This window comes from Carcharhinus amblyrhynchos, chromosome 14 (assembly GCF_965287045.1).
Source record: "Carcharhinus amblyrhynchos chromosome 14, sCarAmb.v2.hapA, whole genome shotgun sequence".
Classification (NCBI taxonomy): domain Eukaryota; kingdom Metazoa; phylum Chordata; class Chondrichthyes; order Carcharhiniformes; family Carcharhinidae; genus Carcharhinus; species Carcharhinus amblyrhynchos.
The window spans coordinates 72,789,586-72,804,079 of NC_137337.1; positions in this window are offsets into that span (position 1 = coordinate 72,789,586).

Consider the following 14,494-nt stretch of genomic DNA (forward strand, 5'->3'; position numbering starts at 1 on the left):
TACCCTCCGAACCAGGTAGGTGAGTCAAGTCTGCGTTGGGGACAGAAGGCCACGGAGCGCACACATCTGCCCTTCCTACTCTTCCACATCCCAAGTTCACCAGGTGGTCTCTCCAAGCAGCAGAGGGTCTGTCACTGTTAAAATGTCAGCAGCTTTGTCAGGGTCCCTAGATTGATTCCAGGGACGAGGGGGTTTGTCGTATGACGAGAGATTGAACAGTTTAGGCCCATGCTCTCTGGAATTTAGAAGAATGCAGGAAATCAAACTGAGGTATACAAGATGATAAAAGGTATGGATAAAGTAGACGTGGAGCGGATGCTTCCTCTTGTGGGGCATTCTAGGACGTGAGGTCATAGTCTTAGGATAAGGGGTGGCAAATTTAAACTACTTCTCCCAAAGGATTGTGAATTTGTGGAATTCACTACCCCAAACTGCGGTGGATGCTGAGACAGTGAGTAAGCCTAAGGAGGAGTTTGACAGATTTTTAGTTGGTAATGAGTTGAAGGGTTATGGGGAGAAGGCAGGAAAAAGAGGATGAAGAGCATATCAACCAGGGCGGAGCGGACTCGATGGGCTGAACGGCCTAATGCTACTCCTATATCTTATGAACGTTTAAGATTGATGGGGCCCTGAATTGGGCACATATGTCTCTGTGCTCCCTGTCCCTCTTGTTCAACCCCAGCCTCCCCATTCTGTCATGTGTCTGCGTACAGCCCCTGTGCTGTACTAACCACACCCAAACTCAGCTCACTCTGCCCCCATGCTAGTCTCAGCTGACAGAAAAGTTTAAAGTTTATTTATTGGTGTCACAAGTAGGCTTACATTAACACTGCAATGAAGTTACTGTGATTCAGTGGGCCGAATGGTCTCCCACTGTGCTGTACTATCATGTGTTTCTGTCATCTCTTCAACAAAAAAGTTTAAAGTTAAAGTTTATTCATTATTGTCACAAGTAAGGCTTACATTAACACTGCGATGAAGTTACTGTGAAAATCCCTGAACTCCAGTGTCTGTTCAGGTACACTGAGGGAGAATTCAGCATGGTCAATGTACCTAACTTAATCAGACCGTGGGAGGAAACCAGAGCACGCGGAGGAAACCTACGCAGACACGGGGTGAATGTGCAGACTCCGCACAGGCAGTGACCCAAGCTGGGAATCGAACCGGGGTCCCTGGTGCTGTGAGGCAGCAGTGCTAACCACTGTGCCACTGTGCCGCCCATCTTGAGCTGCTGCAGTCCATGTGGTATTGACAATATTGAGTTGAATTTCAATATTGTCTGCGTGAGTGAAGTGAAGGCAGTAGGATGCATGTCACTTAAGTCAGTCATGTTTCAGACTGGCCTCATAATGTGGAAGGAGAACATGATTCCAATGAGTTGCGTTTTTAATGAGCATTATTTATTCATGCATGCAAATTGGGTTCCCTATAAGGTTCAGTGGGAGAGATAACCCCCCCCCCCCCCGCCCACCAATTAAGCCATCAGGGATGTGATGAGGGGAAAATTCTGTCTCCCACCAGACGAAATCCAATTTTGGGCCCCACTCCAAATTTTCTGCTTCTGCCCGTCACCATTCCCAATGCAGCTAGACTGGAGGCTTCCAGCCAATGAGTTCTAGAATGCATTCAAGCCAATTTTCTAGAACAAAATCAAAGCCCTGTCCCCCAATTCTTTGGGTGCTATGAGAGCGCTCGGAGTTCAAAATGGTGTCAACCGCTCAATGATGTACTTCTAGATGATGCTACACCGGATGTCATTCTGTTAAGGGTACGTGTACCATATAGATAGAGATTTACAGCATGGAAATAAGCCCTTCGGCCCAACTTGTCCATGCTGCCCAGTTTTTGCCACGAAGCTAGTCCCAATTGCCCACATTTGGCCCATATCCCTCTATACCCATCTTACTCATATAACTGTCTAAACGCTTTTTAAAAGACAAGATTGTACCCACCTCTACTACTACCTCTGGCAACTTGTTCCAGACACTCACCACCCTCTGTGTGAAGAAATTGCCCCTCCGGACCCTTTTGTATCTCTTTTCTCTCATCTTAAACCTCTAGTTTTAGACTCCCCTACCTTTGGGAAAAGATATTGACTATCTAGCTGATCTGTGCCCCTCATTATTTTATAGACCTCTATAAGATCACTCCTCAGCTTCCTAAGCTCCAGGGGAAAAAGTCCCAGTCTATTCAGCCTCTCCTTATAACTCAATCCATCAAGTCCCAATAGCATCCTAAGTAAATCTTGTCTGCAAGCCTTGTTATTGGCCGCTGGCAAGATCCAGTCCCACCGATGTCCACACTGTTTTGTGTGGCTTGCCCATCCCATCGCCAAGATAACTGCTGCGCAGGAGGGCGGGTGCGGTGGTCACCTGCAGTGGGACTGGAAGATCCTGCTGGAGGGAAAGGTTGGATAATCCCAATCCTCGAGTTGTTTCAATTTGCTGAAATATAAAGGGAGAATTGTGGTGGGTGCTGACCTCAAGGTTTCTATGTAAATCAGATACTCCTGGACCTGGTGCTGTAATGGGCATTCCTCCTGGAATTCAGCATGACTTGGAGAACGGACAGAGGACAAGCTGCTGGGCATGGCTGCCAACTTGTCAAGGGGTGTGGACGTTGCTGGCTGGGCCCAGCATTTATTGCCCATTCCTAATTGCCCCTTGAGAAGGTGGTGGTGAGCTGCCGTAGAATCCTACATTGCAGAAGGAGGCCATTCGGCCCCTTGAGTCGGCACCGACCACAATCCCACCCAATCCCCATAACACCATGCATTTACCCTAGGCTGTTCCCCGACACTAAGAGGCAATTTAACATGGCCAATCCACATAACCCACATATCTTTGGACTGTGGGAGGAAACCGGAGCACCCTGGAGCAAACCTCCACAGATACGGGAAGAACGTGCAAACTCCACACAAATTGAACCTAGGGGCTCTGGTGCTGTGAGGCAGCAGTGATAAACATTGTGCCATCATGCCGCCCATCTTGAACTGCTGCAGTCCATGTGGTGTAAGTCCTCCCACTTAGGGAGCGAGTTTCAGGGTTTTGACCCAGCGACAATGAAGCAATGGGCAATATATTTCCAAATCAGGATTGGGTGACTTAGAGGAGAGCTTCCAGGTAGTGGTGTTCCCATGTGTCTGCTGCCCTGGTTGTGGGTTTGGGAGTTATTGTCAAAGGAGCCTTGGTGAGTTGCTGCAGTGCATCTTGTAGATGGTACACACAGCTGCGTTGTTGGTGGAGGGATTGAATATTTATGGATGGGGTGCTAATTAAGCAGGGGTGCTTTGTCCTGGGTGTGGTTTAAAGTATCCCTGGAGCTTCCATCACAGGACTCCCCATTACTCTTGAATCAGTAGTCAGCCAACACATCCATCCCAGTGAGGCGCTGCCTTCCTACACTAATCGGAAAGCAAAAAGACTCATTACCCAATGGGAGAATGCTTGACTGTCAGCCAAACCGCCTTTTGTTTTCCCCATGTTCAATATTTCTACCAATTATCTCTGGATTTGATTTGATTTTTTATTGTCACATGTATTAGCATACATTAAAAAGTATTGTTTCTTGCGCGCGATACAGACAAAACATACCCTTCACAGAGAAGGAAAGGAGAGAATGCAGAATGTAGTGTTACAGTCATAGCTAGGGTGTAGAGGAAGATCAACTTAATGAATCATAGAAACCCTACAGTGCAGAAAGAGGCCATTCAGCCCATCGAGTCTGCACTGGCTACAATCCCACCCAGGCCCTACCCCCACATCCCTCCACATTTACCTGCTAATCCCTCTAACCTATGCATCTCAGGACACTAAGGGGCAACTTTAGCATGGCCAATCAACCTAACCTAGATATAGAATCATCGAAACCCGACAGTGCAGAAAGAGGCCATCTCTTTGGACTGTGGGAGGAAACCAGAGCACCCAGAGGAAACCTATGCAGACTGGAGGAGAATGTGCAAACTCCACGTAGACAGGCGGTAATGCGAGGGAAGTCCATTCCCTCGCAGCAGGGAAGAAGCTGTTCTTGAGTCGGTTGGTACGTGACCTCAGACTTTTGTATCTTTCTCCCAACGGAAGAAGGTGGAAGAGAGAATGTCCGGGTAGTGTGGGGTCCTTAATTATGCCGGCTGCTTTCCCGAGGCAGCGGGAAGTATAGACAGAGTCAATGGATGGGAGGCTGGTTTGCCTGATGGATTGGTCTACGTTCGCAACCCTTTGTAGCTTCAGAGCGGGAGCCATACCAAGCTGTGATACAGCCAGAAAGAATGTTTTCCATGGTGCATCTGTAAAGGTTGGTGAGAGTCGTAGCGGACATACCAAATTTCCTTAGTCTTCTGAGAAAGTAGAGGCGTTGGTGGTGCTGCTGTCATTAATATCCTGATGATTTTTCTCCAGGGTTGCGCACAACAGTGTGCTGGAGATTGATCTTCAATTCCTGGGGGCTTCAGCCCAACCCTGGTAGGTTAGCAACTCTGAAAGAGATTAAGCCAAGTAACGGAGAGGGATCCTGACGGGGGGGTGGCGGGGGGAAGAGGGATTACGTGCACATGTTGTGGTAGAGCCACTCAGTGGCCAGGCTGTGGAACAGCAAGCACATTCTGACCCACTCTACAACAGTACTAATTGTTTCCCGGGCAGACATTGAGTGACACTTAACATTGAAACCACTTATCGCAGTGAAGCCCGCGGGTATAATGAATATTGCAGAGAAGCATGGCGTTGTTGGAATGAAAAGTTCCAGATTAGGCTGTTGAGAGAGCAGTTTTATTTTTAAAAGATCTGCAGTTCCCCCCTACAGCTTTTAGAAGTTAAGTAGATACGCATTTATATTTGAAGTTTATTTTTATTTATTAGTGTCACATGTAGGCTTACATTAACACTGAAATTAAGTTACTGTGAAAATCCCTGAGTCGCCACACACTCCGGCGCCTGTTCGGGTACACCGAGGGAGAATTTAGCACGGCCAACGCACCTAACCAGCACATCTTTTGGACTGTGGGAGGAAACCGGAGCACCCGGAGGAAAGCCCACGCAGACACGGGGAGAACATGCACAGACAATGATGCACCCCATTCTTGGCAGCTTACAGCATGCTTCTCAAGTGTAGGAAATGTGCTGAGTAAACCTTTGTGCATTGCAAGGTCCCACAAACAGCCTTATAATGATCAAGGTAACAGGAAGCATAGACGGTCGACCACGCCAGTGGGATTTTCCAGTCCCGCTGCAGTGAACAGAGATTTGGCTGGGCGCCAAGTTCTCCATCCTTGCTTGTTGTAGCGATGGGGCGTGAATGGCTGATAAGATCATACTCCTTGTGAAGAAACGGCCTTTAAGTGACACAAAGGAAAACTTTTAAATTTCACACAGTGAGCGGTTAGGTTTTACAATGATAGGGCAGTGTATGCAGATTCAATAATAGCATTTGAAATTGGGATTAGATAAATTATTTTCTGGCAAAACGAACTGCAGGGACATTGGGAGGAGTGGGACTAACCGGATCACTCGATTCAATGGGCCAAATGGCCCCCTACTGTGCAGTACTATGCTGTGTTTCTGTCATCGCTTCAACAAAAAAGTTAAAGTTTATTTATTATTGTCACATGAACACTGCAATGAAGTTACTGTGAAAATCCCCTAGTCACCACATTCCACGGCTGTTCAGGTACACTGAGGGAGAATTTAGCGTGGTGAATGCACCTAACCAGCACGTCTTTTGGACTGTGGGAGGAAACCGGAGCACCCGGAAGAAACCCACACAGACACAGGGAGAACGTGCAGACTCCACACAGACAGTGAGCCAAGCCGGGAATTGAACCCGGGTCCCTGGTGCTGTGAGGCAGTGGTGCTAACCACCATGCCACTGTGCCACACAGCGATGGTGATTGAGTGATAAATATTGGGCAGGACACCAGGGGAACTCCTGAGAGCTTCTTCAAAAATAATACAGCGGGGATGTTTGCGTCCACCTGAGAGAGTAGAAGTGGCATCGGATTGATGACTTGCCCGAAAGGCGTTATGTCTGGCAGTGCAGCACTCCTTCAGCATCACATCAGAGGAACAACCTGAATTTTGTGCTCAAATCTCTGGAGGGGTACTTGATCAACATTTGAGCTTGGAATGCTGTCATCAAGCTGCAGCTAACATATTGAGCTATATTTAATTATTTATATCTAATATATCTATCTCGCATATAGATTGACATACATACATTCAAACTCTTGCAAATTCTGTACTTTCAGCAAGCGTTACAATTAATTGCACCAATATTTTTCCATTATACTATTCTGTCACATATTACTCTGGAACAACTGCCTGCCTTATTTAAGTTTATCCACGTCTATCTCCTCCATTTCTCACCATTAAGCTTCACATTCAAGGAAAGTTTCTCCACAGCTGAAATCTGTTAAAATTGGGTCAAGGATCAGTATTTCCACATTATATTAAAATGTCATTCCCAAACACAATGCTGTAAACCAGCCCCCTGGCAGTGTTGAGGGTTAACCATTCAATGCGTGGTGAGTACTCAAATCTTTCAAGCTTTTATTACCTGCTAGCAAGGAAAACAGACACAGTGAATTTCACGATGATGCTCTGTCATTTCATACAGAAAATGTAACAGGTGTAGTTCACCGTATCTTGCTTTTTGGAATTTTATTATTGAAAGGGTCTTATTTTCATCCTGTGGCCAAGGCTGGGAACAGTGTTTATGAAACTGACACAAGGTTTAGATTAATCGCTTATTCTGAGTACACGAGTGCTGGCCTCATTAAAGGCCTTGTTTGCTAATAAGTATTTTCCATTACTTGACAGAGTTCTTTGTCATAACTTAATTTCCACAATTGTTGTAACTTAAAATTTCCACACCAGCATCTGCAGTTTTCAACAGATTCTAACAATGGTTTCCCAAGTCCCACCAACTTCATGGTGCTTTATTTGAAGTGAGCATCTTTAATCTTGCAGAACAAAATGAATTAAATATTTGCCCATGGCTGGAGTTACAATCTTATTTTCCACAGCAGCATCAGCTAAAAGCATAAGAGTTTGTCACAAAGCTAAGATCAAACTCTACCAGGCATACGCTTCTCTCGGGCTACGAGGCATGGACAACCTACCAACATCACGTAGAGCAACTAGATGCATTCTACCTTCACTGCTTAAGAGTTATCGGCAATACCAAAAATTAACTGGAGGCTCTGGATTACTAGTCCAATGACAATACCACCATGACACCATCTTCCCCTTCATTCAACTGGCCTTTCGCCATTCCATGATTATCAGCAATCACCACCGGTCCATCGACTGAATCCTTACATCTCTCAAAAGCTCTGTTGTCACCACCTTGAAACAAAACTGCTCTCCTCCAACTATCACTCATAAAACACAGAATCCGTCCAGTGCAGAAAGAGCCCATTCAGCCCATTGAGACTGCACTGACCCTCTGACAGCACATCTTACCCAGGACCACCCCACATGCTATCCCCAGAACACCATGTATTTACCCCACTAACCGCCCCCTCGCTTACATATCTTGGGACACCAAAGGTCAATGTAGCATGGCCAATGCACATCTTTGGACTGTGGGAGGAAACTGGAGCTCCCAGAGGAAACCCACACAGATATGGGGAGAACATGCAGACTCCACACAGAGAGTGACCCACGCTAGGAATTGAACCTGGGCCCTGACGCTACGAGGCGGCAGTACTAACCACTGTGTCGCAGTGTCTGTGACAAAATGATGCATTCTGTCTGTCTTTTCAATGTTTCCATAATGTTGACCACAATACATTATCTTTCTATTCCATTAATCATTTCAAGTATTATGATCAGATTACTCCTTATGCTTAGCTCATCATTAATCTCTCTTTATTTGATTTACCAATAAAATGCTTCTGCTACAGTCTTATTTTTGTGTTATGATGGCCACGGAGGATTGTCAATAGATCTCCCCATGGCCCTTTCATAGAATCATAGAATCTCTACAGTGCAGAAGAAGGCCATTCAGCCCACTGAGTCTGCACCAACAACAATCCCTATCCCCCAAGGTCCCACATATTTAACCTCCTAATCCCCTGAAACTAGGGGGCAATTTAGCATGGCTAATCCACCTAACCTACACATCTTTGGACACTAAAGGGCAACTTAGCATGGCCAAGCCACCTAATCCCAAACACCTTTGGACTGCAGGAAGAAACTGGCGCACCCGGAGGAAACCCACGCAGACATGGGGAGAACGTGCAAAACTCCACACAGACAGTGACCCAAACTGTGAATCAAACCCAGGTCCTTGGCGCTGTGAAGCAGCAGTGCTAACCACTGTGTCGCAGTGCCTTATCTTAATTACTGGTTTGTCAATACACAATGAAACGCATTTGTAAATTTGATGAATACAGGATAATTTGATGGTTGTTAATGTAAGATTATGAATGCAAAATTCATCATATAGCAACGCTAATATTGAATCACTCATTCATCTTAAAAACTTGGTTCTCAGCAGAGAGTGTGCTGACAGAATTTTTTTTTAATGTTTAGATTTTGAGCTGTGTAGCTATGATTTCATTACAACTTGGATTGATGGGGACAAGGAAACTTGCCACAGAACATCTGAGAAACCAGCTGAACGTAACAGTGTGCTGTCATTAGGTGGTGCTACGAGACAAGCCTTCCCTTGGAAACTTGTGATTTTATCCAGCACAGACTGACTGACTAAAGTTTCTCTCTAACACTGCAGCTCCCGTCACCCGGCATGCCCTCCTGGTACCCAATCCTTCCCCTCTCTTGCCTGGTTTCTCTCCCACTGTTGCATCATTATTCATAGAACCACAGCATCCCTACGGTGCAGAAGGAGTCCATTTGGCCATCCAGCCTGCGCCAATAACAATCCCACCCAGACCCTAACTGCGTAACCCCATGTATTTACCGTGCTAATCCCCTTGAAGCATTGCAGCAAGTCTCCAAAAGAGCATGCTACCCAGGCTTCTTCCCAAAGAACAAAGAAAATTACAGCACAGGAACAGGCTCTTTGGCCCTCCAAGCCTGTACCGACCATGCTGCCCAACTGAACTAAAACCCCCTACCCTTCTGGGGGCCATATCCCTCTACTCCCATCCTACTGTCCAGATGCTCCTTAAAAGTCATTCTCATATCTGCTTCCACTACCTCTCCTGGCAGCAAGTTCCAAGCACCCACCACCCTCTGTGTAAAAAAACTTGCCTCATACATCTCCTTTACACCTTGCCCCTCACACCTTAAACCCGTGCCCCCTAATAATTGACTCTTCCGCCTTGGGAAAAAGCTTCTGACTATCCACTCTGACCATGCCCCTCATAATCTTATAGACTTCTATCAGGTCGAACCATAACCCCACGCATTTACCTTGGCCAATCCTCCTCATCTACATATCTCTGGACTGTGGGAGGAAACCGGAGCACCCGGAAGAAACCCACACAAACATGGGGAGAATGTGTAAAGTCCACACAGTCACCCAAGGACAGAATCCAACCAGGCTCCCTGGATCTATGAGTTAGCAGTGCTAACCACTGCGCTATCCTAGAAGTTTAGCACGGCCAGTCAACCTAACCTGCACATTTTTGGACTGTGGGAGGAAATTGGAGCACCCAGAGGAAACCCACGCAGACACGGGGAGAATGTGCAGACTCCACACAGATGGAATCGAACCAGGTCCCTGGCGCTGTGAGGCAGCAGTGCTAACCACCGTGCCACCCATACATGTGCATCTGTTGCCTCTCGTTCATTGCCACCCGCCAGAATTCCCTCCCCTGATCCCTCGCCAGCTGTTCCTCTCCTGAGGCTGCGCCTACTGCGCTTCTTGCGGCCCTTCCCCCGACCCCTCACTCGCTGTCCACTTCCTGTTTCTCGCTTGTTAATCTGTTCACCCAAGTGAGGGCTGCGGGAAGGAGCAAGGGTGGCGTGAATGGTGTCCTTTACTGGTTGGTTTTGATCTGCACCATCTTTGACAAAGGCTCTTGGCTGGGAACCTGCTGAAAGTGACGTTACAGGCACGGCAAGTGTGTGGCTGGAGTGTGTGCACCCTCGTCACCTGCAGTGTCAACAAATGAGGCCTTTCTCTAACGGTTAACTTGATGAATAAAGTGTAGAGAGAGAGTTTGGGTAGCGTTCACTCAGTGACAAACGTCCTTCAATGATCACTAACTTAGCAATCTCAGTCAGGCGCCACATGGGAGCTGCTGTGGAAAATATCACAGCTCTACAGTAGATGGTGCTGTTTTGACATTGGGATGAACATTATAAATATTGCAAGCTTAATATTAGTGCATTTCTGCCTTACGCCAGCAATTGGCAGCATTAGCAAAGAGACAAGTGCTACCTGATTCAGGGCAAAGCAGAAAGGGTATAGAATCATGGCATCCCTACGGTGCAGAAGAAGGCCATTTGGCCCATTGAGTCTGCACTGACTCTTTGATAGAGAATTTTACCCAGGCTCTAATCCCGTAACCCGACACAAAAAACAGAAAAATGCTGGAAAATCCCAGCAGAGCTGACAGCATCCGTGGGGAGAGGATAGAGCTAACGTTTCGAGTCTAGATGGCCCTTTGTCAGAGCTGAGAGCAACAAGAGCCAGCACTATGATATAGTGAAATTGGACAAAGGGAATGTAAGAACTACAAAAGGTCGTGAATGAAGCCCAATCCATCACGCAAACCAGCCTCCCATCCATTGACTCTGTCTACACTTCCCACTGCCTCAGCAAAGCAGCCAACATAATTAAGGACCCCATGCACCCCAGACCCCAGACCCTCTTCCACCTTCTTCCGTCAGGAAAAAGATAGAAAAGTCTGAGGTCACGTCCCAACCAACTCAAGAACAGCTTCTTCCCTGATGCTATCAGAGCTTTGAATGGACCTCCTCACATTAAGTTGATCTTTCTCTACACTCTAGTTTTGACTGTAACACTACATTCTGCACCCTCTCCTTTCCTTCTCTACGAACAGCATGCTTTGTCTTTATAGCAAGAAACAATACTTTTCACCCTATACCAATACATATGACAATAATAAATCAAATCACATCAAACTCAAATCAAATCAAAATCAAATAAGCTTTCAGAGGCTGAGAAGTTGTTGAAAGTATCCATTAAGTGTGAGTTTTTGTTAACACCTTATTGAACACCAGGTGGGAAATGGAAATCAGCGAAGGTGGACAGGGTGAAAGAGACAAACAGAATTTCTGTCGGAGAGAAAAGCAATACTTCTTCAGGGAAGGAGTGCCTAGAAGAGAAGTGACAGTGAGTTAAACGCTAAGATAAGCGCAAAATACTTCATAATCCAATATGTTTCCTCTGCTAATCTCCTTAACCTACACATCTTGAGAAACTAAGAAGCAACTTAGTGTGATCAATGCATCTAACCGCACATCTTTGCACTGTGGGAGAAAACCGGAGCACCCAAAGCAAACCCATACAGACACGGGGAGAATGTGCAGATTCCCACAGTCATCCAACGAACCTGGAAACGAACCTGGGTCTCTGGCACTGTGAGGCAAGACAGAAAGAATATAGAATCATAGAATCATAGTCTGCTTCCTCCAGGTGCTCTGGTTTCCTCCCACAGAATAGAGTGAATGTTTCACATCTGATGAAGAATCATCAAGAGTTAAAATGTTCTCTCTCCACAGATGCTGTCAGGTTTTTCCAGCATTTTCAGTTTTTGTTTCAGATTCCAGCATCCGCAGTCTGTGTGGAGTCTGCACAATCTCCCTGTGTCTGCGTGGGTTTCCTCCGGGTGCTCCGGTTTCCTTCCAGAGTCTAAAAGACGTGCTGGTTAGGGTGCATTGGCCATGCTAAATTCTCCCTCAGTGTACCTGAACAGGCGCCGGAGTATGACAACTAGGGCATTTTCACAGTAACTTCATTGCAGTGTTAATGTAAGCCTATTTGTGACACTAATCAATAAACTTAAGCTTAATCTGCTTTTAGAAACTCAACCTGACTGACAATCAGGAACTGTATACAATGGCTAACAGCAGCATTATCCTTTTGAGAATGAGAATAAAAACTGGTTGGCAATCTGCCCTCCAAAGCATTTATCTTCTGTGACCAGCAGTCGGCAGAGTAACACATTGCCTTGTTATCACAACCCCACAGCTAGGAAATGTATGTAGAAGCTGGAAAAGTAGAAGTAAACATTGGCTCTAAAAATTTGACAGGCATATAAGTGAAAGGATGTAAAAGGAGTTGTGACATTTAGGGACCATAAAGGAAATTTACACATGGAAGCAGGGACGTGACTTGAGTATTAAATGAATACTTTCCATCTGTCTTTACCAAGGAGGTAAGTGTTACCCAAGACATGGGGACATACGAAGAAATTCTATCCCTAGTGTTACAAGTCAGGTCAGATACTTGAAGGTGTTCTATGAAGCTCGCCTGATCTGTAATGTTTTATGTTAAATCTGGCTAAGATGAGCATGCAAGGTTTCACTCCAGCTGTGATTCAACTGACTCTCGAGAAGCTTTTATCAAAAATAAAGTTTAATTAAGAATATCATTGCCATAAGACAATTAGCAAGAACTTTTAACAATGACAAAGAAGAAACACAACAACGACAATAATGTATAACTCTTAAGGAAATATCTCTAATGTGTTCTAACCAAATTTGACATGTCAGCTACGACTCTTACCAACTTTTACTGATTCACCATAGAAAGCATTCTTTCTGGTTGTATCACAGTTTGGTACGGCCTCTTCTCTGCCCAAGATCGCAAGGAACTACAAGTGCCAAATCTAGCCACCTCTTCAATATAATGTTTTGGCATCAACTACTTCCTGTGGTAATGAATTCCACAGCTGCACCACTCTTTTGAGTAAATAAATGTCTCTTCACTTCTGTTCTAAATGGTCTATCCCGAATCTTCAGACTGTGACCCCAGTTCTGGACTCCCCCACTTTCGGGAACATCCTCCCTGCATCTACCTTGTCTAGTCCTGTTATAAGTCTCTATGAGATTCCCCCCTCATTCGTCTGAACTCCAGCGCAAACAATCCTAACCTAGTCACTCTCTCCTCGTACATCAGTCCCACCATCCCCAGAAACAGCCTTGTAAACCTGTTAGACATCATGTGCCCTTTGAACATCCGACCCCTTCTCAAGCAACATGTTATGGACAGGATTGGGGGGGTTAATTTAAATATCTGATTTCCCCACTCTCTACCAGTCTGTAAGCAGAAAGATGTTTTTTATTCTGATTTCCCCCCTTTATAAATTGTGACATATTAAATTTGGAAATGTTCCAATCTGCTGTTAATAACTTGCACAGTAAGAAGATTAAAGTTCAACAGATTTATTTGGAATCACAAGCTTTCAGAGCAGCGTTCCTTCATCAGGTGAGTGGAGAGGTAAGTTCGCAAGCACGGCATATAGAGACACAGACTCAATTGCAAGATAATTACAGATCGGAATGTGAAGAATGCTTGGAATGCAAGTCTTTACAGGTACAGACAGTGCGAGGAGAGAGGGGTAATCACAGATTAAAGAGGTGTGAATTGTCTCAAGCCAGTAGGATTTTGCAAGCCCAGGCAAAATGGTGGGGTTACATGTAGTGTGACATGAACCCAAGATCCCAGTTGATGCCATCCTTATGTATGCGGAACTTGGCTATCAGTTTTTACTCAGCAACTCTGTTTGTCCTGACGGCCGCCTTGGAGAACACTCACCCGGAGAACGAAAACTGAATGCCCTTGACTGCTGGAGTGGCCCTCGACTGGAAGGGAACACTCATGCCTGACAATTGTCTCGTGGTGTCCGTTCATCCGTTGTAGCGAATGCATGGTCTCCCCATTGTACCACGCTTTGGGACATCCTTTTCTGCAGCGTATGGGGTAGACAACATTGGCCAAGTTGCATAAGTATGTACCGTGTACCTGGTGGGTGGTGTTGTCACGTGTGATGGTGGTATCCATGTCGATGATCTGGCACATCTTGCAGAGGTTGCACTCTCTCATTTCCATCTCTATGAACGGTATGCTTTGTCTGTATACCGCGCAAGAAACAACACTTTTCAAATGTATGTTAAGACATGTGACAATAATAAATCAAATCAAATCAAAGGTCGCCATGGCAGGGTTGTGTGGTGTCGTGGTCGCTGCTCTCCTGAAGGCTGGGTAGTTTGCTGCGGACAATGGTCTGTTTGAGGTTGGGCGGTTGTTTGAGGGCAAGTAGTGGGTGCAATGACTTGCACAGCAAACTTGAGGTAAGATAAAAATAAAAAGTTTTTTTTAATACACACAAACATGAGTGCAATGTCCACCCTGTTTTACATTTGCACAATGGGGAATAAGGAAAGAGGTTCAGGCCACAAAAACAAAATATATGTATCGGTTTTATGTTGCTGGCATTGGACTGGGATAAGCACAGTAAGAAGCCTCACAACAACAGATTTATTTGGTAGCACAAGCTTTCGGAGTGTTACTCCTTCTTCGGGTGAATGAAGAGTTGTGCTACCAAATAAACCTGTTA